Source organism: Antechinus flavipes, chromosome 3 (genome assembly GCF_016432865.1).
Source record: "Antechinus flavipes isolate AdamAnt ecotype Samford, QLD, Australia chromosome 3, AdamAnt_v2, whole genome shotgun sequence".
NCBI classification, from domain to species: Eukaryota; Metazoa; Chordata; class Mammalia; order Dasyuromorphia; family Dasyuridae; genus Antechinus; species Antechinus flavipes.
In genome coordinates, this window is record NC_067400.1 from 198728045 (window position 1) to 198750282 (window position 22238).

Consider the following 22238-nt stretch of genomic DNA (forward strand, 5'->3'; position numbering starts at 1 on the left):
TCAGCCAGAATCAGGAATTCAGGTTAAGGGAAAAATCTTCAATCTTTATTCTCAGTAGAGGTGAAGAAAGCCATATGAGCAGCTGTGACAGGAAGCCAGCTAGCAGAGGGGGATCGGAGGTGAAGGGTGGTAGCGATAGCATTGCGAGCAGTTGTGTCAAGAGGCCAGGCAGCAGTCTCTCTTTCTGCTTCGCTTTCCACTCCCTTGCTTTCACCCACCAAAATTGTCATTTCCTAAACAACACATCAGGACTTGCACAAAGAGTTGGCGGGGGCCATTCTTTCTTCAAGTATATATATTAATAGAGTATGATCCAATTACTATTTAGCCTCATGTGCTTGGGACCTCAGTGCATCAATTCAAGATTCAGCCCATTACAAGGGCGAGTGTTCTTACAGATTCTAACTGCTTACAGTCCCTCAGCTCATCAGTTCTTGCTCATCTGGTTTGTGTGTACAATTTATGTGACTACTTAAAAATTTTTCTATGCTGGTTTATTTCCTGAACTGAATTAATTCTCTATCAATCATTAGCCTGGTTGAAAACTTTGCTTACTTTTGCTTCTGCTTTCTTTGAGTGAATTTGGCGAATTCTTTGGGAATTTGCCTGATCAGAGTTGATCCCAAGCTGAGTCCAAGGACTACCAGAAAACTCTCTGGTGGGTGTCTGCCTAAGGATTTAATGCAGGAGAAACTCTTTACAAACAGGATATGTCCTGGAATGAGCCCCAAAGCTGTGTGAGACAGCGAGGATCCCTACCCAAATTGAAATCAGGGACTCTTAAAGTAGAAAAATAAAAAGGGTTTATTACAATCTAGCAAGAAAGGACAACTTCTAACTGACAAGATGTCATCTGTAGAGGAAAGCAATGTACAAGCTGCAAAGCACAGGATTATATAGAGCCTAACCAAAAACCCCTTTTCCCCCTTCCTGGCCTTTCTTCCCAATTGCTGAGAGTTCAGGCTTCCATTCTAAAAGTGGAAATCTATCCAGAGACAAAGAATACTAACCAATGACACACTCTTTACCATATGAGGAATGTAATGCTACCATGGTAAAAAGGAAAGGGAAAAGGGAAATATGCTTATCTGCAATGGGTGAATATCTGCAGCTTTTGGCTTATGGTGAAACTTGTTATTGCAAATCTTCAACTTATAATTAGGGTATAAGTAAAAGTCACATTCTTATGAATGGTCTTCACTGTGTTTATCCCATTCAAGAAGGAAATGACAAACAATTCCAGTATCTTCACCAAAAAAGAAAAAAAAGAAAAGAAAACCCCAAACAGGGTTTGGGGCAACCCTCCTCCCCCCCCCCAAAAAAAAAAACCTATATATTTTGATCTGGGTGGGGGGTGGGTTTACAATGCATGATAGAATGAGAAAAGATATAATCCAGATGCCAGAATGGGAAATTACTAGCTTCCATTCTGTAGTTTCAATAGATGTATTTTGTTTCTGATATAAAAATGAAGTAGTTTAGCATAGAAAATCTCATGTGGTTTTTATTCCAGAACTGGAATTTTATGGGTGTAAGGAATTCTCTATGAAGAAATTCTCTCTACTGATAGGAATAGCAAATTGCAGTTTTGCACAGTCAATATACATCAGAATAGGCTTAAATTCTGGTATTCATTACTTTATTCATTATTCCATGTTGTTATCTATATGGAATGATAATGTGTGGAATGAAGAGATGAAGAACTTACAGTGATGTGTGAATTCTTTTTCTTTATTTTAATTATTCCTGTGTTTCCCTATGACCTGCATAAGTACAATATGTGCAGGCCTATATTTACTTAACCTAAGTTGGTGACATTTATCAATGTTTGACATTTATCAATATTTAGTCTATTAGCTTGACCACTGTCATCCTGAAGGCCTAAGCCAGAAACCTTCCATTCCAATCTCTCCGGATAGCAACAACCAATTAGATGCCCCTCCCACCACCAATTTTCTCTTACTTGTGATGTAATCCCTTGTAACAAAATCTATAAAAGCTGTGTATATTTACTAATTCTTCAACCCTCCTGCTGTGAGTACTTTCATTTTCCTTATCTTGTAGCTGGACTGCCCACCTTTTATGAGTTGACATAATAAACAATCTTTCTGTTTTCTATTTTGAGTGATCTCCGAGTAGTCATTTTGGATAGGGGTCTCTGACATCCCACAAAATTAGGACTCAAACCAGGCTTGGCTGAAAGAGGAAATACAGGCTTTAGGTCTGTACTTTTTGCTATCTTTTTGAGAAGTTCAAAAGTGAAAGGAAGCACAAAAACAGGATGAAAACTCAAGAAAAGAAAAGGAAAAGGGCTGTAATTTTTTTAAGTTAGAGGAAATCTGAGTATGTTGGTAGGAGCTGTGAAGATGTCTGAAAAAAAATAAAGAACAAACATGAAAGAGATTGATCTTGTAATTCATTTAAATAAAAACTAAAAAGAAGAAATGGTTAGGAGCACATGTAAGAAATATCTATTTTTTAATTATTCTTCTCAGGGAACCAAGTATCTCTTTGTCTCTCTGTTTGTAGATAAATGGGTTTAACAGGGAGATTATGGTAATTTAAAGCAAGGAATACATCTCCTCTAAAGAAGTGCCAGACCCAGGATGCATATGCATAAAGAAAAGAATTCCATGAATAAAGAAACAAAGAGCAGAGGGGTGCTGCATGTCAAGAAGGGTTTGCTCTTTCCAATTTCATATTTAATCCTCAGGATAGCAGAGAACATATAAGCATAAGATATTATGATGTTTGTGAATATGACAGTCTGAATAAAGACAGAGAAAATGAAAACGACCAGCATGTTAATGAATGAGTCAGTACAGTATTTTTTTTTCCCTGAGCCAATTGCACTTTATTTAATTTTTGAATTGGCAATTTTGCTTTTTTATTTATTTTTTAAATTTTAACTTAATAATCTCAAAAAAAAATCATTACCACATACACAGTAGAACAGAAAAGATGATTGTTTTCGAAACAGAATCATATCAATTTCCTTTTAAAAAAGTAAATAATTACATGTGACTTTGAAAAGTTACCTACTTGTCTGTACTTCCTTTTGAAATAGTTCCTGTTCTCTTCTGAACTTTCTGAAATATTTTGAGATATTTTTTCACTAAAAATTAAAGAAATTTTTTGAAAAAAGAGTAAGAAAAAAGAAAAATAGAAAAGGAATACAAAACAAAATAAAGCAAAACAAAAGAGAACATTACCATGTGTCCAGCAGAATATCAAGGAGGATTCAAAATATATAACAACGAATTATCAGATCAAGAAAGTATATATATATATATATATGTGTGTGTGTGTGTGTGTGTGTGTGTGTGTGTATAAACACATATATAATATATGCATATATTAGTAGAAGAAATTATATTTATGAATGTCCATTTTTTCTTTAATTCCTTGTGAATTGCTCTTTGGTTCTCTTCTGTGCATCTTATTTACTTTATTCTTTTTTCCCCCTTGCATCTTCTTCACCTCCAAGGAAAGCTGTAGTTAATGTATACTTAAACACACACACACATACACACACACACACACACACACACACACACTTCACATACACACATATCTTTCCTTTCCCTCCTGACACTTTAATGGAATTCTGCTCCATAACTTGCCTTGCTGTTTCTTAACTTCCCTCCACCCAATGATCCTTTCCCTCACCCTTTGCTTTCCCATCCACCTATCTCTCTCCCCTTATTTTTTCATGGATTTCAGAGAATATATATAGTTGTCTATTGAACCCATTCCTGATGCAAATAGCTCTTCAGAATTACAAGCCTTTCTCCCCCTCTAATGCCTCTGTGTCTATTCTTCCTCTGCACCTCATTTGTATAACATGATTACTATTTTTCTGTTTTTACCTGAACTCTGCCCATCTTTCTTTTGAGCTATCGTATTGTTAATGTGAATCTTAAACATATAGTATACAGTTCCCATGTAAACAAAAAACATAAACAGTTTGTCCATGGTGAGTTCCTTAAAAGTGATCTTTGATATAGGCTGTTATATATTAAATTTTCTGTTAAGTTCAGGTTTGGCTGATAGAAGGTCCTGAAAATCTGCAAGTTTGTTGAAGGTCCTTTTTTTCCTCATTCAAAATTATAGATAATTTGACTGAATATAATATTTTTGGCCATAGTGCTAGTTCTTTTGATTGTTAGTAGATATGATTCCAGGATCTGTGATCTTTTATTGTAGCTGCTTATAAATCTTGTACATTTCTAATTGTAGCCCCAGCATAGTTGAATTTTTTTTCTTGTTTATTGCAAAAATTTCTCTTTGATCTGGGGGGTTTGAAATTTGGTAGCAATATTCCTGTGTGTTTTCCAAAAAAGATCTCTTTGAGGTGGTTGTCAGTGGATTTTTTTCTATTTCCACTTTCCCCCATGTTCTATCAATCCAGAACAATTTTCCTGGATTATTTCCTCCATTACTATGTCTAGGTTCTCTTTTTGGTCACAACTTTCTGGGAGTCCAATTCTTATATTTTTGTTTCTTGATCTGATCTCCAGATCTGTCATTTTTCTTATAAAATGTTTCACATTGTGGTCTATTTTCTCATTCCTTATCAACTATTTTGTTAGTTATTGGTCTCTCATAGCTTTACTAGCTTATCCTTGCCCAATTCTAATTTTCAAAGAATTATTTTCATCTTTGAGATGAAAATTTCTAGTTGGTTAACTCTTTTTTCATTATCTTGTTTTATTTGGATTTTTAAAAAAAATGTTTTCTCATTGTCTTTCTGTAATGGGCTGAAACTGAGTTGATGCCCTGAGGTCTGAGCACTTAAGGCTAATTACCAATAGGACAATACTCTATTAGCATATGCTTGGAGAAAGAATGGCCCTGCCCACTACTTTGTGCAGGTTTGATCTGTTGGGTATAGAGAGTTTGAGGCAGGATTTAGAGAGTGGAGTAGGATGAGCAAGGTGGCTGGGAGCCTGAGAAGAAAGAGGATATGCTTGTGTCCACAAACTCTCCTGTCCCTTCGAAAAAGAATAAAAATCAAGGACTTTTATTTATCCTGACTCCATCTGATTTTAAAGTATCCAGTGTGCTAACGTGGTTTTCACATCTTTCATTTGATTTTTAAATCCTTTTTTGAGTTCTTTTATAAATGGCATCTGGGGAGGAAGCCATTTTACATTATTCTTTGGGATAGAAGCTTTTTTTTTTTAATCTGGTACTTATATACCAAATAAAGATATTTCAAAACAATACTAAATCTGTGGAAGTTCAGAATTATCTCTAATTAGCATGACCAAGGCTTCTCTGTTTATTTTAAAGTCTTACTTGAAGTATCTTAATTTATTTATTTATCTGTTGGAATCTATTTTTAAAATCATTTTTCTCAAGGTATCAAGAACTACCTTGTTTCTCAGGCTGTTGATAAAATGGGTTTAATAGAGAAATTATCACTGTGTAAAATAGAGAATACATTATGTTTTGATTCTTGGCAACTTCAGAGCCTGGAAGCACATACATAATTAAAAGTGTGCCATAGAATAATGAGACAGAGAAGAGATGAGATTAGATGGATTTGGCTTTTCTTCTGCCCTGTTCAGGCTTAATTCTCAGGATGGCAAGAAGAATATATGTGTATAAGACTAAGATTGTCATAAAAGTGAAGGATTGTAAAATGACAGAGCAAATGAAAACCACAAGTGAATTAAGAGATGGATCAGTACAGGAAATCCTAAACAGTGGTGAAATTTCACAAAAGAAATGATGTATTATAGTGAATCTACAGAAAGTTAATCTAAATAATAAGCCCATGTGAATCATGAGATGAAGAAAGCCAAGTGTATAAGAAGGAATGACCAGCTGTCTGTAGAGTCTATTGGACATTTTCATGATAAAGGAGAGGGTGGCATATGGTTGCATATTGATCATATGTCATTACCGACAACAGGAAACATTCTGTAGTTGCACTGACACCAAAAAAGTAAAATTGGATCATGCATTCCAAAAGGGATATAATTTTATTCTTATTTAAGAAATTTATCAGCATCTTAGGGGTCAATGAAGAAGAAGATAAGCAGCTGCAAAAGCTAAACTACTGAGGAATATATACATGAGTGTGTGAAGGTGAGCATGCATTTAAGCAAGTACAACTAGTCCATTATTCCCCATTATGGTTGTGAGGTAGATCACTAAGAACACCAAGAAAAAAGGGATCTGAAGTTCAGGGAGATCTGTAAGTCCCGTAAGAACAAACTCTGTCACCAATATTATGTTCTTCTCTGCCATGTCAGCTGCTAGAATAAGAGATATTAAATTTAAAAAAAAAAAAAAAAAAAATTGGCCAAAAGCCACTTCGTGCATTATTTGATGCTGCAAATAGTATAGTTACAATGATTAAAGTCAACTTTTCTCTTTAATAAATATATTTTAAGAATATCAACCATTTTACAATCTGATTGTAATAATTGGGAAAAGTAGAACAAATTAAATTGTTTAAGTAATAATAATAGTATTTATATAGTGTTTTAAAGTTTATAGAGCATTTCACAAATATTTCATTTTGTCCTTCACTGATGTCTTTCCCCAGCTCCACCTCACTCAAATCCAATTCACAAGGAAGTCAAGATATCATCCTCATGATATCACTGATCCTCTTTGAGAATGAAGCACAAACAATCATCACCAACACCCAGAGAGGAGGACCCTATTATTATTCCCAGTTTACATATGAATACACCTAAGCAGAGAGAAATTAAATGATAATCTCAAGATCAAATACCCAGTAAGTGTCTGATGCAAGATTCAGTTTTTTTTTAGGTTTTAAGTTTTTATCAATTTGGGTTTTACTAATCTAGTTAATGTTTCATTGAGTTTTCCTAACTTCCCCTAATTCTAAAGCCTTCTCTTTTTTACTTATTTCTTATTTCCACTGTTTATAATTTTTTTGGCAAATATTTATTTGCTTGTTTCCCTAATTACATGAGCACTTTGAGGCCAAGCACTATCTTTTACTTCTTTTTAAATCCATTCCCAGCACTTAGCACACTACCTGGTATAAAATAAGCATTTAATAAATACTTATTGATTCACTGACCTAAGTGAATGTTCATAGATGAGGCTCTGTTTCCCATCATGTAGAGAAAAATTAGTCACATAAACTTGGAGAAATCAGACTTTATTAATATTTGTCTTTAGAGAATATGTTCAGATTGTAGAAAAACCTAGGAATATTTTCATGAAAATTTCAGAAGAGTTCAATTCTGATTAAAATGTGTCCATTTACCATCTTTAAATATGTTAACTTTTACATAGAGTAATTACTAACTAGCTAGGATGTGTTCTTTTGCATTTTAAGTGATTTTTTTCCTATCTTTATGCCCTTGTTCATGGTGTTTGTGTATAATTTATGCCCATGATTATGTCTATTTCCATACCTATTTATGTTTTGTGTAGGCAAATGCCCATTTCTGTATTTAAATCTAGATTTGTATCTCTAGATTTCTTGCCATTTTGTGCTCACTCCACAGGGATATTAGGATGAAATGAGACAAGATATAAAGCACTTTGCCTATTTAAAGCACGATATGAAACATGTCAATTGTTATCATTATTACTTACACAGTGATCAATGTTGTAATAGGTCAAATTATTTGATCACCTTTTTCTCTCCAAAATTATTTAATAATTCCTTACTGTTTACTAAGTAATGTACAAATTCATGAGCCTGTTCCTTTATAATCTGCTTCTATGTACTTTCATGTATTGATATCCTACAGTTGACCTTCATGTAATCTGTGCTTCACCCAAAACATGACCCAGTTTTCTCAGCACATGCCCTTCTAGGTGGTTTCAGTAGATGGAGCTCTGAGTGTAGAGTTAGGAAGACCCAAGTTAGAACATAGCCTCAGACACTCACTAGCTGGGTGACCCCAAACACATTATTAACCTCTCTTTAATTCAGTTTCCTTAACTCTAAAATAAGGATCATAATAGAATTTATTTCCCAGGGATATTGTGAGGATCAAATGAAATAATTTTTGTAAATTGCTTAGCCCAGTGCATCATGCATAGTAGATACTTATTACATGTTTGTTTCCTTATTATCTTAGTTTCTTGTTTCTTGCTTTATTTCTTTTTTTCCTATCTACTTTTCTTTCTTCCTTCCACATTTCTTTCCTTCATCACTGCTTCCTTTTCTTACTTCCTTGATTTATTCTTACTTTTTTCTTTCTTTCCTTCCTAATTACCTCCTTTCCTTCCCATTTTACTGTATTCCTTCCTTCATTCCTTCCTTCCATCTTCTGCTCAGGCTATTCTTATAATAGATTTCCTCCTCACATTTTCTTATTAAATTCCTACCAGTATTCCAAGTCAAACAAATGGGAAAATTCCTCAGTCTCACTTGGCTCTTTGTTTATATATTTCTGGGGTACATATCATTTTTGTATTATGTATTATTTGGCTATTTATCATATCACTCTTACTTCCTGTGTCATAGGGAGGTGTTTAAAGATGTTTTTAAATTGAATTGAATGGTTAATGTAATAATCAACTTTTAACATTATTTTTTCATTTCAAATATATTTCTTGAAACAGTATTTAGCATAATAGTAGGAACTTATTAAATGCATGTTGATTGATTTCTCAGTCATTTTTATTTTCTACTCTCCAAATATATTAAGTACATTGCTTATAGGAACCATTTGTCTCAGCTACTCCTCATGAACACAATCATTTATTCCCATCCAATTCAATTCAATGTATAATAGCTATTGTATACAAAGCAATGTGCCATACCTCAATATGAAACTTTGAAATTGTTATTTTAAAAAACTGAATACCTTTCAATTTATTCACATTAATGAAAATAATCTAGGAAGTTGTTTTCTGGGGACAAATCAGTCAGATTACAAAACCAGAATTTATTAAGTCCTTATTTGCCAAGAACCATCCTACACACTGGTGATAATAAAAAAAAAAGTCAAAAACACATTTCCTTCTCTCAAGGAGCTCACATTCTAATTGGTGAGACAATATAGAAATTACTACCTACATAGAAGATATATAGAGAGAGAGTAAGTGAAAAATAATTTCAGAAGAGATAACAATAACAGGTGAAGAAGGAACCAAAAAAACCCAAGATGAATCCATACAATCACCATACCAAAATTTGACTAAAAATACTAATATAATAAACAAATTATTAATTATTTTCCAGATTCATTAAATCCTTTATCATGCTGTGAACATTGGTTTAGAGGAGAAATAAAATCACAAAATATTTTTGTGGGGAATAATTGCAAGGGATAAGGAAAAAATGCTAATCATAATTTTAGGAGAGTTGCTTGTAAATACATTTATTAAATTCTAAACTTTCTTAAGGAAATAAACTGTTGCATACTGACATTAGGGAAGCAAATGGCATTCTAATACCAATAACATGGTAGTCACAATGAGTCATAAATGTCAATGAACGAATAATGTGATTCATATATTGGGAACATCAAGAGACAGCAACAATAATAATAATAATTATTGTTGTTGTTATTATTATTATAAATAATTATTTTCTTATTCTGAGGGCATAGCATTGGACAAAATATTGCTAAATATCTAGTGCTTCATTAGAGGAATTTTAACTGGGCCTAAAACAGGATCTATTCAATTCATTACAGCTATCTATATATTTGTATTACATAAAAGTGGCATGATTCTTTGCTGGGACTAGATAAGTCAATTAGGAATCTCACCAAATGTCAAAAATCTACACTTGATTCTTGATGAAAATATTAACTGCATTTGCATCATGTTCTACTTTGTCCAGAACCTCACAAAATTATTTATTTCATTGTTTAATGCGTCTACTTAGGAACATCTCCAATGAGTAGAGTTGTAGAAAACTTTACACAGTGTCATGCCAAAGGATAATAATGCTTTTTTAAAATGTAAAAATATATTTCATTAGAAGAATCCTTGGAAATATGAAATGTTTTGATACTTATCTTTGTGTCTGAGTTGGCTAACCTGATGCCATGAGAATGTTATATATCCAACAAATGTTGAATGAATTAAATAGAATGAGTTTTTCTATGAAGATGTCTGAGAAATATATTCCCAGGAATAAAACATAACCCTAAAGGAACTTCTTTTCCATGCTTGATGGAAATAAAATAAAAGAAAATTATTTTGAAGTTAACAGAATCACAGAAATTTAGAGCTGGAAGGTATTTCAGCAGCCACCTAGTCAAATTCATGTCCAAAAGGTTTCTTTATTAGAATATAATTTCCAAGTGGTTATCCAGCTTTCCTTTGAAGACTTCTAAGCAAAGAAAACACACCACCAAAACAATTCATTTTACTTATAAACAATTCTAATTATTAATTATAAAGAGAATTTTTAAGTTTCCTGACATAGAACTTTAAAATTTCCTACACTTTAACAAATTGCTTCAGGCTCTGGATTTCTGGAGCCAAAAATCATCTTGTAAAGGGACAGCTAAATGGATAAAGTGCTGAACCTATAGTTAGAAAGACTCATCTTTCTTATTTCAAATGTGGCCTCAGACATTGACTGAGCTGTGTGATACCAGGCAAGTCACTAAAGCTTATTTCTTTCAGTTTTCTTATTAACTAAATAAGCTGTAAGGGAAATCACATATCTTTCCACTATCTTTGCCAATAAGACTCCCAGTGAGATCAAAAGAGTTGGACATGACTGAAAATGATTGAACAATTAAATGAACATCCTTAAGATATTTTTGACCATCACCATCATAATTAGCCTAAGCTTTGTATTCTTTGAGTTAAAATATCCAATTTCTTCTAATGTAGGAGATATTGATTCACGGTTCGATACCATAATGTTTATTCTTTTCTTTGTGTTCTTCAACTTATAAATGTCCCGCCTAAACTGATTTACAACAACAACAAAAAGATAGGGTGCTAGAGAGGGAAATAGTTTGTAGCATCAAAAAGGAAGGTGATTTATTTAAAATTCTCTATTGCAATGGCTTTGTAAGCATACAGAATATATCTTAAATCTTCAAAGTGAACCTAATGAAGGAGCTCGTTTATATGTCTATTACATCTCAAATTACTGAATAAGCTGTGATGACCATGTATTTAAAATCAGCAGGAGTCAGTAATTCAGGTTAAGGGAAAAATCTTTAATCTTTATTCTCAGTAGAGAGAATTCTCAGTAGAGGTGAAGAGGATTGCAATAGCAATATGGGCAGCTGCGACAGGAAGCCAGCTAGCAGAGGGGGATCGGAGGTGAAGGGCCATCGTGATAGCAATACGAACAGCTGTGTCAAGATGCCAGCCAGCAGTCTCTCCTGCTTCTCTTTCCACTCCCCTGCCTCCATCCACCAAAATCATCATTTCCTATATAACACATCAGGACTTGCACAAAGAGCTTTCTCCAAGCTTATATATTAATAGAGTATGGTCTAATTACTATTTAGCCTCATGTGTTTGGGACCTCACTGCATCAACTTGAGCCTCAGCCCATTACATCTCCTGCTTTCTTTTGTTTTAGAACACAGATGGTCAGAGGTCAGAGCCCCCAAGGGGAGGTGATCACACCCTCCCTGACTTCTCAGGAAAGGAGGTGAAAGCATTGAAAAGGAGGTGATCACGACCCCCCTGACTTCTCAAGAAGAGAGGTGAAAGCACTAAAAAGGAGATAATCATGCCCTCCCTGACATCTCAGGAAGGGAGATGAAAAGCACCAAAGGGAAGTGGGGGTTGCTAGCAGGTCTCTGGGCTGAAGGGTCTTATTAGAAACAGGTATGCACAAACCCATCAGCATGGGAGGTATTACACAAGCACATAGCAATAACGCAGAGACTATTAGTGATTAGTGTGACTCTCCCCACAGTCAGTGCAGGCTTGATGTGGTGTGACAAACATGAATTGTACACACAAGTAACGGTATAACAAACAATATAAATCAACATGGTGTTGTAAAAGATTGCCAGAAGTCCTAGAAGGAGAGTATGTAAACAGCAGTCATACATACGCCTTCTTCAGCAGCCAAGAGATAGTCCAAAACCAATCTATTGTCCATTGCTTCACATATCAGGAAATCCAATAATCCCCCCAATTTTTTGAAGTCCTGCAAAAGTCTTTTTTATGTGTTAGGGAATCCAATGATTCCAGCAGATTTTGAAGTCCTATAACAGTCTTATCATTTCTCAGAAAATCCAATGATTCCTGAGGGCTTTCAAGTCTTATATCTCAGAGAATCCAATGATTCCTGAGGGCTTTCAAGTCTTATGTCTCAAAGAATCCAATGATTCCTGAGGGTTTTCAAGTCCTACAACAATCTTATGTCTCAGAGAATCCAATGATTCCTGAGGGCTTTCAAGTCCTACAACAATCTTATCATGTCTCAGAGAATCCAATGATTCCTGAGGGTTTTGAAGTCCAACAATTTTTTATGTCCATGAGTCAAATGCCATAACTGCCACGCTCTTTCAATGGTGAGCACAATCAGCAACAGAACCACCCAATATTTCTTGGGTCTTCTCCTTCGTCTCAAGAGTCTGCTCCATCTCTCTGCAATGGACAAGGTGAATACAGCTCGTTGGCATCCATCTGATTCCTTCTCCTCCTGTAAAAATACAAGCAAACCCTCTTCCCCAAGCAGTTAACCTATCTATAATTCCCTTCTTTCTAATTACTAATTACCCCTTTCTGGATCTCTTCACATCACCTGGCGATTATCTAAAGATAGTGGAGGTGCTCGCACTGGACACTGCCATGTTGTGCTAAAAGGCTTGTAACCTCCCCAACTGTAATCCTGATTGCTTTTTTGTTGGTTGATGACATTAGAGTCCTGAATTTCTAAAGATTCTCTGGGTGTAATCTCAGTTGCTATCATGCCCCATCTATCTTTTGATTGATACTTGGAGCTGGGCCCTGTCTCTCATTTCTCTGGGTCAATCTACATTCAGAGACCCAGTGAAAGCCTCGGTTACATTTTGGACACGGGGTTTTGGGTTTTATTCTCTCACCCTGTCTTCTCATTCTATCTCCATATCTATAATGAGCTCTCAAATGTCCAACTTTTCCACATTGAAAGCATCTACGAGTCTCTCTGGAAGTCCCTTGTCAGGAGGGACCCTGTCTTCCCATGTTTGGATTTTGGGAAGTCTGCATCATAGCCTGTCTATAAAAGGCATTTGTGCCCACTGTGGCACAGCATCTTATGAGCTCCTCTAAAGGAGCATTCTTGCCCAATCATAGTATAATTCTTCTGCAAACCTCATTAGCATTTTCCTTAGCAAGTTGCCTTATCAAAATGTCTGTTACTGCATTTCCCCCATTTGTTCTTGTGATAGCTGTCTGCAAATGTCCCACAAAGTCAGCAAAGGGTTCATTTGGCCCTTGTGTTCTTTTTGTAAAGTCCCCACCCTTGTCGTCTTTATTGTGGAGAGAAGCCCACGCTTTGATAACATTAGCAGCAATTTGCTCATATGCTGCTGTAGAATAATTAATCTGTACTGCGATGTCTGCATAAGAACCTACACCTGTGAGTAAGTCATAGGTGATTGTCGCATAAACTCCACTTTGACTATTTTGTTGGGCTGGTATCCTACAGAGCTCACTATATTCAGAAAGCCACAAGTAGTTTTGTCCAGGTTCTAGGTATATCCTTGCTATAGATTTCCAGTCATTAGGGGTCAAGATTTCAAAAGCCAAATTCTGTAATAACATCTTAACATAAGCTGATGTAGCCCCATAAAGAGTGCAAGCTTTTTTCAAGTCTTTGAGGATTTCTATATCAAAAGGAGCGCATTTTCTACTTTCTTGACCTGAAGAATTAAACTGTTGAATTACAGGAAAAATGTGGTGTTGAAATTCCAATACATTTTTCCCTTCCACTTTGGCCTTAATTAGTCCCTTTTGCAATCTAGTCATAGAAGAAGCTGGATGCTGGAGGGTGGAGTTGATGGAGGGGAGTCAATTACCTTTTCCTTAGGTGGGGCTGAAGCTGCCTCAGATTCACCACACCCTTGAGCCTCACTTAAGTCTCCATGCCCTGTGGGGATATGGTCATTAATCTGTTCTTTGTCTTCCTCCTTTATCTCAAGCTTCCCCATTTGGTTATTCCTAGAGTTTTTTCTTTTTCTTCTATAACTTATACGGTATCTTAAGGCCAACTGTATTATATTGTATAAATAGAATGTCTGGATGGAAATTGAATGAGGACCGTTTTCATTGTAATATTGGAGAGCTGTTGTCCAATCAATGCCCAATTATTTGGAGAGATTTGCTCTTCCTCTAAGAACCAAGGGGAGGTGTGTTTTAATGTACCCAGAAGTCTAGCTGTCTGTTCCCAAATTATAAGTAGCCCTTGATCTTCTATCAGCTTAAGCATGCTTTCTATAGCACCACTCCTGGGTGGGGGTGGGGGGTTGGAGTGGGGAATGGAGAATCTTTAGCTAGCATCTGTCCCATTTCAGTCAAAAAAGGTTACTAGTTTAGTCTTTAGGAAAATAAGTTCCCTGTTTGTCTATTACAATGCTCACCTAAGTTCCTGGTCACTGGAGACTTCTTCAGTGAAAGTAGGGTCCTTGGTTCCCATGCTTGGGCGCCAAATGTGATGACTGTGTATTTAAAATCAGCAGGAGTCGGGAATTCAGGTTAAGGGAAAAATCTTCAATCTTTATTCTCAGTAGAGAGAATTCTCAGTAGAGGTGAAGAAGGATTGCTATAGCAATATGGGCAGCTGCGACAGGAAGCCAGCTAGGAGAGGGGGATCGGAGGTGAGGGACCTTCTCGATAGCAATGTGAACAGCTGTGTCAAGATGCCAGCCAGCAGTCTCTCTTTCTGCTTCCCTTTCCACTCCCCTGCCTCCACCCACCAAAATTGTCATTTCCTATACAACACATCAGGACTTGCACAAAGAGTGAGCGGGGGCCATTCTTTCTCCAAGCTTATATATTAATAGAGTATGGTCCAATTATTATTTAGCCTCACATGCTTGGGACCTCAGTGCATCAACTCGAGCCTCAGCCCATTACAATAAGCAATGTTCTACATTTCACTGTCTGGTAAGACATCTTAACCTAAGAATAATCAAACTTTGGAATGTGTTATTTGGGAAGATTCTGGGTTCCCCTTTCCTTAGAGATATCCAGACTAGAGAGCTTCACTGGAAATTTCTTAGGGAATTTTATTCCTGATGAAGGAAAATGATATAGATATCATCGAGAGGCCCCACATTCTCATGATTCTGGGAAATGAGAGAAGTTTAATATTCCCATGAGCATCAGGATTTATGGCAAAGACTGATGACAAAGCTAAAAACATACTTTTTCTCAATACTTGCCAAGGAAAAATGTATAAATCAAAAAATAATCTCTGCATTGATGAAGTCATTTTTTTCCATTATTATTTAAATTTTTCCATTTCCTTTTATTCCTTCTAGTAAAACAAAGTATAACTGCCCCAAACCTCCAATTCTGCTATAGCTCTGTCTATATGATGCAAAAATTTCTGGCTAAAAAAACAAGAATTCACTTTAATCATCTGGATTATCAATTAATTCAGATTTAGTAATCATGTAAGCAAAATATCTGGATGGTTGATGAACTTTTGCAAAAGAATATTTGCTAAATAACAAAAAATTAAAAAAAAATGTATCCTTACCAAAGTTCTTTATTTCAAAATCAGAATAAAGGGCACCTTTCCTTTGTAAATGATGAAGGTGCTGGGATTAAGATAGCAAGAAGCAGTAATACTTTTTATGAGAATGTTCAATGTTGTCTAGTTCAGCTCTCATCTCCCTTTGGGGGCATCTCAGCCTTCCTAAGAAGTCAGGCGGGTGTGGCAACCTGTGTTTTACTTGAAGCAGAGATACTTTTAGTAAAGAGGCATTTACATAATAATAGCTTATTATTATTGTTTATAGTTTGCTTATAGTTAGCTTATAGCTAGCACATGCTCAGCGTACTATGGTGAGGTAATGGTACTATAGTTGGCACATGCTCAGTGTGCTGTGGTGATGTAATTGTACAAATATATTTAAGGCTGAGAGAACTTGAAATAAATGGATTCCATATTTGACCATCTATGTGGGTCCCTGCCTCATCACTCTTCCTCTAAGACCAAGGATTCAGGCTGGTCCTGAAATCCTCCAGAGAGCTAGTCTGGGTCGTACATTTTGGCACCTCAACATGGGGTTCTCTATCTTTAAAATCTTGGTCATTCTATAATCACTGGTTTAGAGAAAAAAATATTACAGTATAAAGGATAAGAAAACATATAATTCTTGAAGAGTTGCATTTAGAATGCATCTATAATTTTATAGAATTTTTTATTCCGAATTTTCTAAATTTTCTGAAGAAAATAAAATATTCTACATTGACATCAGAAAAACAAATGGCATCCTAGTAAAATAGTACAAAATGACACAGGGATCACAGTGAATCATAAACTGGCAATGAAGCAATATTATGATTCATTCCTGGAATATATTGGTTGGAATACCAAAAGACAGCAACCACAAAAACAATAATATTAATAATAAAATAATTCTTTCCTAATTCCAGGGACATGGTACTGCACATTTTTTAAATCTACACAGTGCTGTATTAGAGGAATTTAACTGGGCCCAAAATTGAGTTCATTAAAAGTGAGTTTAAATAGGAAATTTATAAATTATTTCACTATCTTTTCCAAGAAGATTCCCAAATGAGATCAGGAAGAATTAGACATGACTAAAAATGATTGAACAATTCCATACAAACCCTTAAGATATTTGGACACCATCATTGCATCTAACCTAAGCCTTTTATTAACAGGGTTAAATATCACCAGTTCTTTTAAAGTATGTGACATGGATGCAGGGTGCAATGTCACCATGGTTACTCTTTTCTGTATATTCTTCAACTTATCCTTGTCCTGCCTAAATTGTTTTTCTCTTCCCCCAAAAAAAGAAATATTAATAAAGAGGGTAGTAGTTGGTAGCACAAAAAAGAAAGGTGATTTATTGAAAATTCACTATTGCAATAGCTTTGTAAATATGCAGAATATATCTGAAAAATTTCAAAGTGAACTTAGTAAAGAGCTAGTGTAGATGTCTATTATAAACATAATTTCCATTTTACTTTCTGCTATGACATCTTATTTGAGAATAATCAAACTTTGGAATTTGTTGTTAAGATTCTGAGGTCTTCTTTCCTGAAGATTTCCAGGGTAGAGAGCTTGATTTGGAATTTCTTAGAGAAGTTTAGTATTGATGCAGGAAAATGAAGTAGATGTCATTGAGAGACCCTATATTCTCATGATTATGGATATTAGAGAAATTTAACATATCCAGGAGTTTAAAAATTCATGGCAAAATCTGATGACAAATTTAAAAGCACACTTTTCCTAAATATTTGTCAAGGAAAAATGTATAAATCATGAAATAATCTCTGAAGTGATGAAATCATTCTTTCCATGATGATTTTCCCATTTCCTTTTATTCCTTCTATTAAACCAAAATATAACTCCCCAACCCCCCCCAAACTATTATAGTTTGCCTGAGCACTATATCTTTGCAGATGACTATTTCTTGGGTAAATAACAGGGAATTTTTAAAAATTGTTGTATCATTACCAATGTTCTTTAGGTATTTCAAGGTCTTGGAATCTTTCCTTTGGAAATGAAGAAGGTGCAGGGATTAAGATTGCAAGAGGCAGGAATATCTTTTATATGAATTCTCCATGCTAATAACAAATCTGAGGTATTTATTTAAGTATTATTTATTTCTATACATTTCTAAATCTGCTTAAAGTCCCTCTGCACAACTAACAAATTCCCTAATGAATAAAAACAAAATTTTCCAGGACTTATGGACAATCACAAAATCATCCAAAGCATACCCAGTAGGAATTATTAAAATTGGGCTTCATGTCATCAGGGTGCTCTCCAAATACAAGGCAAAATTTCCATGTTGACTTCTGGGTATCATTAGCTTCCTTTCATGAATATTTCACCTTCTGCTTCAAAAAGAGCTATTAAATGCAGTAATTTTTTCCTTTACAATATTTACTCCCTTTCTATTCTCACTGTGAGTGACTCTATTCATGTGAATTTTTAACCTTATAACTGTTATTGTAATGCTCTTGTAATTGAGCTTGCCGTCCCATATTTCTCTTTTCTCCAGTTTACTATGTAGACTTTTACTAGAATTCTTAATTAGATCTATGAATACCCAGTGTAAGTATTCCTTCCACCAGTGCAAATTGTAACTCATTTATGTCTCTTAATCTGTACAATTCTTGTCACTTTTACCATATAAAGTTGTGAAAATAAAAATCAATACAATCAAAATCTGAGGTAATTTTTCAGATTTTTATTGTATTGATTTTACAAGGTAATTATTTTATGTTGTATTTATTTTTATAATTGAGTTAGTATCTGCTTGCACCTATTTTGCTCAGTTTAATTTTTCCTACAAGTTTGCTTAAATTGTGATATTAATAAAATGCTGTTACTCAGGTAGTTAGCCTGTGGGACATCTGCTTGTTATTTGTTAGCCCCAACCAGCTGAACCTCCTGCCATCTCCTGTACAAGGCATCTGACCTTACCTGTCCTCATGCAATTAATGGAGGTTAATATTCCCCAAGGGGAGAACTAACTTGTCAGAACAAGTTTTATAACCAAGTTGGTTTTATAACCAAAATTACAAGAAACAGATGAAGCCCATAAAAGAAGTAACATTCCTTAATTGTCAGAGAGAGAGACATGTTAGCCACAGCTGAATACCAATCAATTTTCCCCAGTGTAGTCAATTGTAATGTTCACCAAGTACCCAGACTACCTCCTTTTCTGCATGGCAATAAAAAGCATCTCCCTTCTCATTAGGGTTACTGGCCTTAATAAGGGGGGCTAGTTTGACCCACTTTGTTAAGAATTATACACATCAGTGTTAATAAAATGATCTTGCTCACATTATCACCTCAATTTACCTTTATTGCACTACTTGCCCCATATCCTAAGAAAGTAATCTACCTAACACATAGAAGATTTTCCTCTGTATCCTTCTTTGTGTCACAGACACCAATATCCCTTGATAATATTTCATGGCCTACTTCTAACTTACATCAACCAAGAATCTTTTAATTGACCTTTGAGTCATCTGAAATTTTATTTTTCTAATACTGAGGTTACTGATCATTGCCATCTATATAACACCCACCAGGATATTACTTCTTTTATGGGCTTCATCTGTTTCTTGTATGGATATTATTTATGTTAGAAATATGAGCTTTGGCTGTAGGAAGAATTACAAAAGAAATGACTTACACAAAAGTAAAACATAGGGTTTTCTCTATACAAATTCACAGACCCTATCTCTCTCCCAAGATCTTTCCACTGAACTTAGACTCTAAAAAAATAACTTCTGGGAATCCCACTTCCCTTCTTGTTATATTATGTCCTCAATAACATCTACATTTATATCTCATTGGTATTTAGAAACATACAACTTTGGATCAAATTCTATGTGATTTTTTAAAAGAATCTTATATAATCAAAATAAATGATGGGAAATATTTTTTTAAAAAAGCCTTTTTCATTGCCTTTTGCACTTCTGAATCAAATGCTTTATTTGGAAATTAACAAACAATAAAGTCAGAGAGATTATGTATTCCCTAAAATTTTTTCAGTCAATTTTGGGACTGTGGACTGTGAAGATTAATATGGAAAACTGCCTAGAAAAAAGTACAGGTTTTCTTTCTGAATCTTATCAACAATAGCCTTTATACATATCTTCTGTGACTGGGAGTTTAGTGATATCCTCAGGTTTGACGTGGGAGAGATAAATTCAATTTGGACATTTTGAGTTACAATGTCTACTATGTCTATTTAGTTTGAAATATCTAACAGGTAGTTGGAAATGCAAACTAGAAGTTCAGAAGAACTTGGGTCTGGATACATAGTTTTGAGAATCATAAAAGTAGAGAGATGATAGTTGAATCCATGGGAGTTGATGAGGTGAAATACTACAGAGGAAGATTAAAAGAGATCAGACAGATCTCCAATCAGACAGATTAGAAGAGATAAGACAAAGCCCTGGGGAACACAGGTTAGCAAGGATAACCTGGATGAAGATCCAGCAAAGGAAACTAAAGAGCAGTCATACAGATATGAGGAGACTCAGAACATAACAAAGACCAGAGGACCAAAGGCTAAAGACATCTCAAGAAGGCTGAGAATTTTTTTTTTAAAAAAGATCCTTAAATTCAGTAATTAAGAGAGAACTGGTCAGTTGGAGGGAGCAGTTTCAGAAGTCAAACTGTAGAGTTAAGAAGAAAGAGAGAAAAGGAAGCTGAGGCATTGATTGTAAATGATCTCACGGAGTTTAGTCTATGAAAGGAAGGGAATACAGGATGATGATTAATAAGAGATAGACATTATGGAAAATGTGAGGACAAATGGAAAGGTTTAGTATTATGTTTACATATGACTTTTTTTTTTCTTCATCCTCATACTATTTCTCTGATGCTTTTGATGTTGTTGACCTTCATCTCCTTCTGAATATCATCTAAACTCTGGCTTTCATCATATTCCCAGTTGTGATTCTTCTCCCTATCTGAAATTTCCTTTTCAGGCCTCTTTGCTGGGTTATTAACTATATATACTCCAACATGTGATTATATCCCAGAAACACATCTTGGTTTTGCTAATTTTTTTTCCCTTTACAACCTATCTTTTGGTGACTTTATTAATCACCATAGTTTTAAAAGCCATATCTTATAATCTCCCTTTTACACTATTTCAACGGCCTGTTTATGATACCTCCACTTCAAGTCTCAACCACAGTAATTCCTCTTTTGCACAGCTGCTGTTGATTTCTGCTGTTGCAGATAAGATCAAATTATTATTATTATTGTCCTATTCAAAAAATTCTAGGGTCTCTCTATTACCTCCAGGTTCTGCATAACACAAGTATAAATAGAAGTTATTTATAGTTCTCTACTGAACGCAGATTTTGTAACAAAACAGAGTTCATTTTTCAAATTTTACAACAGATTTATTCAAATGTAGATATTGATTTTGATATCTGACATCTCAAACCAGTAAATAATTGCTATTCTCCAATTTACTTTCTGCTATATAAACTCAATCCAAGAGACATTAGGCTTTGGAAAGGATTATTGGAGGTAGGATCCATAGTCTTGAGGCTTACAAAAAACCTTCCTGGTCGTGCTCTTGAATTGGGTAACAGATTGAAATTCCAGAGTACAACTACATCTATCTTTCAGAGTTCTCAAGATAATCTTAAAAGGTGTTTTTCTGAAACTATTACTCATGAGCTTCCATTCAATGTGTTCCCATATCTCATTCATAAAGTTAAAAATTTTGTAACATGAGTTGATCACTTCATTCCTAAGAATGCAGCAAGTCAATGTAAAAGCATTAGATCTTTTGATTAAATTGGTAAATCAGATGACAATGCCTGAGTCTTTTTTTTTTTTTTTAGGTAGGACTTGAATGGAACTGTTTATTTAACTTTTTTAAAAAACTTTTTATTGATAGAACGCATGCCAGTGTAATTTTTTACAGCATTATCCCTTGCATTCACTTCTGTTCTGATTTTTCCCCTCCCTCCCTCCACCCCTTCCCCCAGATGGCAAGCAGTCCTTTACATGTTGAATGGGTTACAGTATATCCTAGGTACAATATATGTGTGCAGAACCAAACGGTTTTCTTGTTGCACAGGGAGAATTGAATTCAGAAGGTATAAATAACCCAGGAAGAAAAACAAAAATGCAAGCAGTTTATATTCATTTCCCAGTGTTCTTTCTCTGGGTGTAGCTGCTTCTGTCCATCTTTGATCAATTAAAGCTCTCTTTATCGCAGAGATCCACTTCCATCAGAATATATCCTCAAACAGTATCGTTGTTGACGTATATAATGATTTTCTGGTTCTGCTCATTTCACTTAGCATCAGTTCATGTCAGTCTCGCCAGTCCTCTCTGTATTCATCCTGCTGGTCATTCCTTACAGAACAATAATATTCCATAACATTCATATACCACAATTTACTCAACCATTCTCCAATTGATGGACATCCTTTCATTTTCCAGCTTCTAGCCACTACAAACAGGGCTGCCACAAACATTTTGGCACATACAAGTCCCTTTCCTTTCTTTAGTATCTCTTTGGGGTATAAGCCCAGTAGAAACACTGCTGGATCAAAGGATATGCACAGTTGGATAACTTTTTGAGCATAGTTCTAAATTGCTCTCCAGAATGGCTGGA

The 22238-nt window shown here is 34.9% G+C and overlaps 1 pseudogene; it reads right to left on the minus strand.

Annotated features, from left to right (window-relative positions):
• Positions 1-2471: 2471 nt before the first annotated feature.
• LOC127557107 (olfactory receptor 5AC1-like) lies at positions 2472-6258 on the minus strand (annotated as a pseudogene).
• Between the last annotated feature and the right edge of the window lie 15980 nt (positions 6259-22238).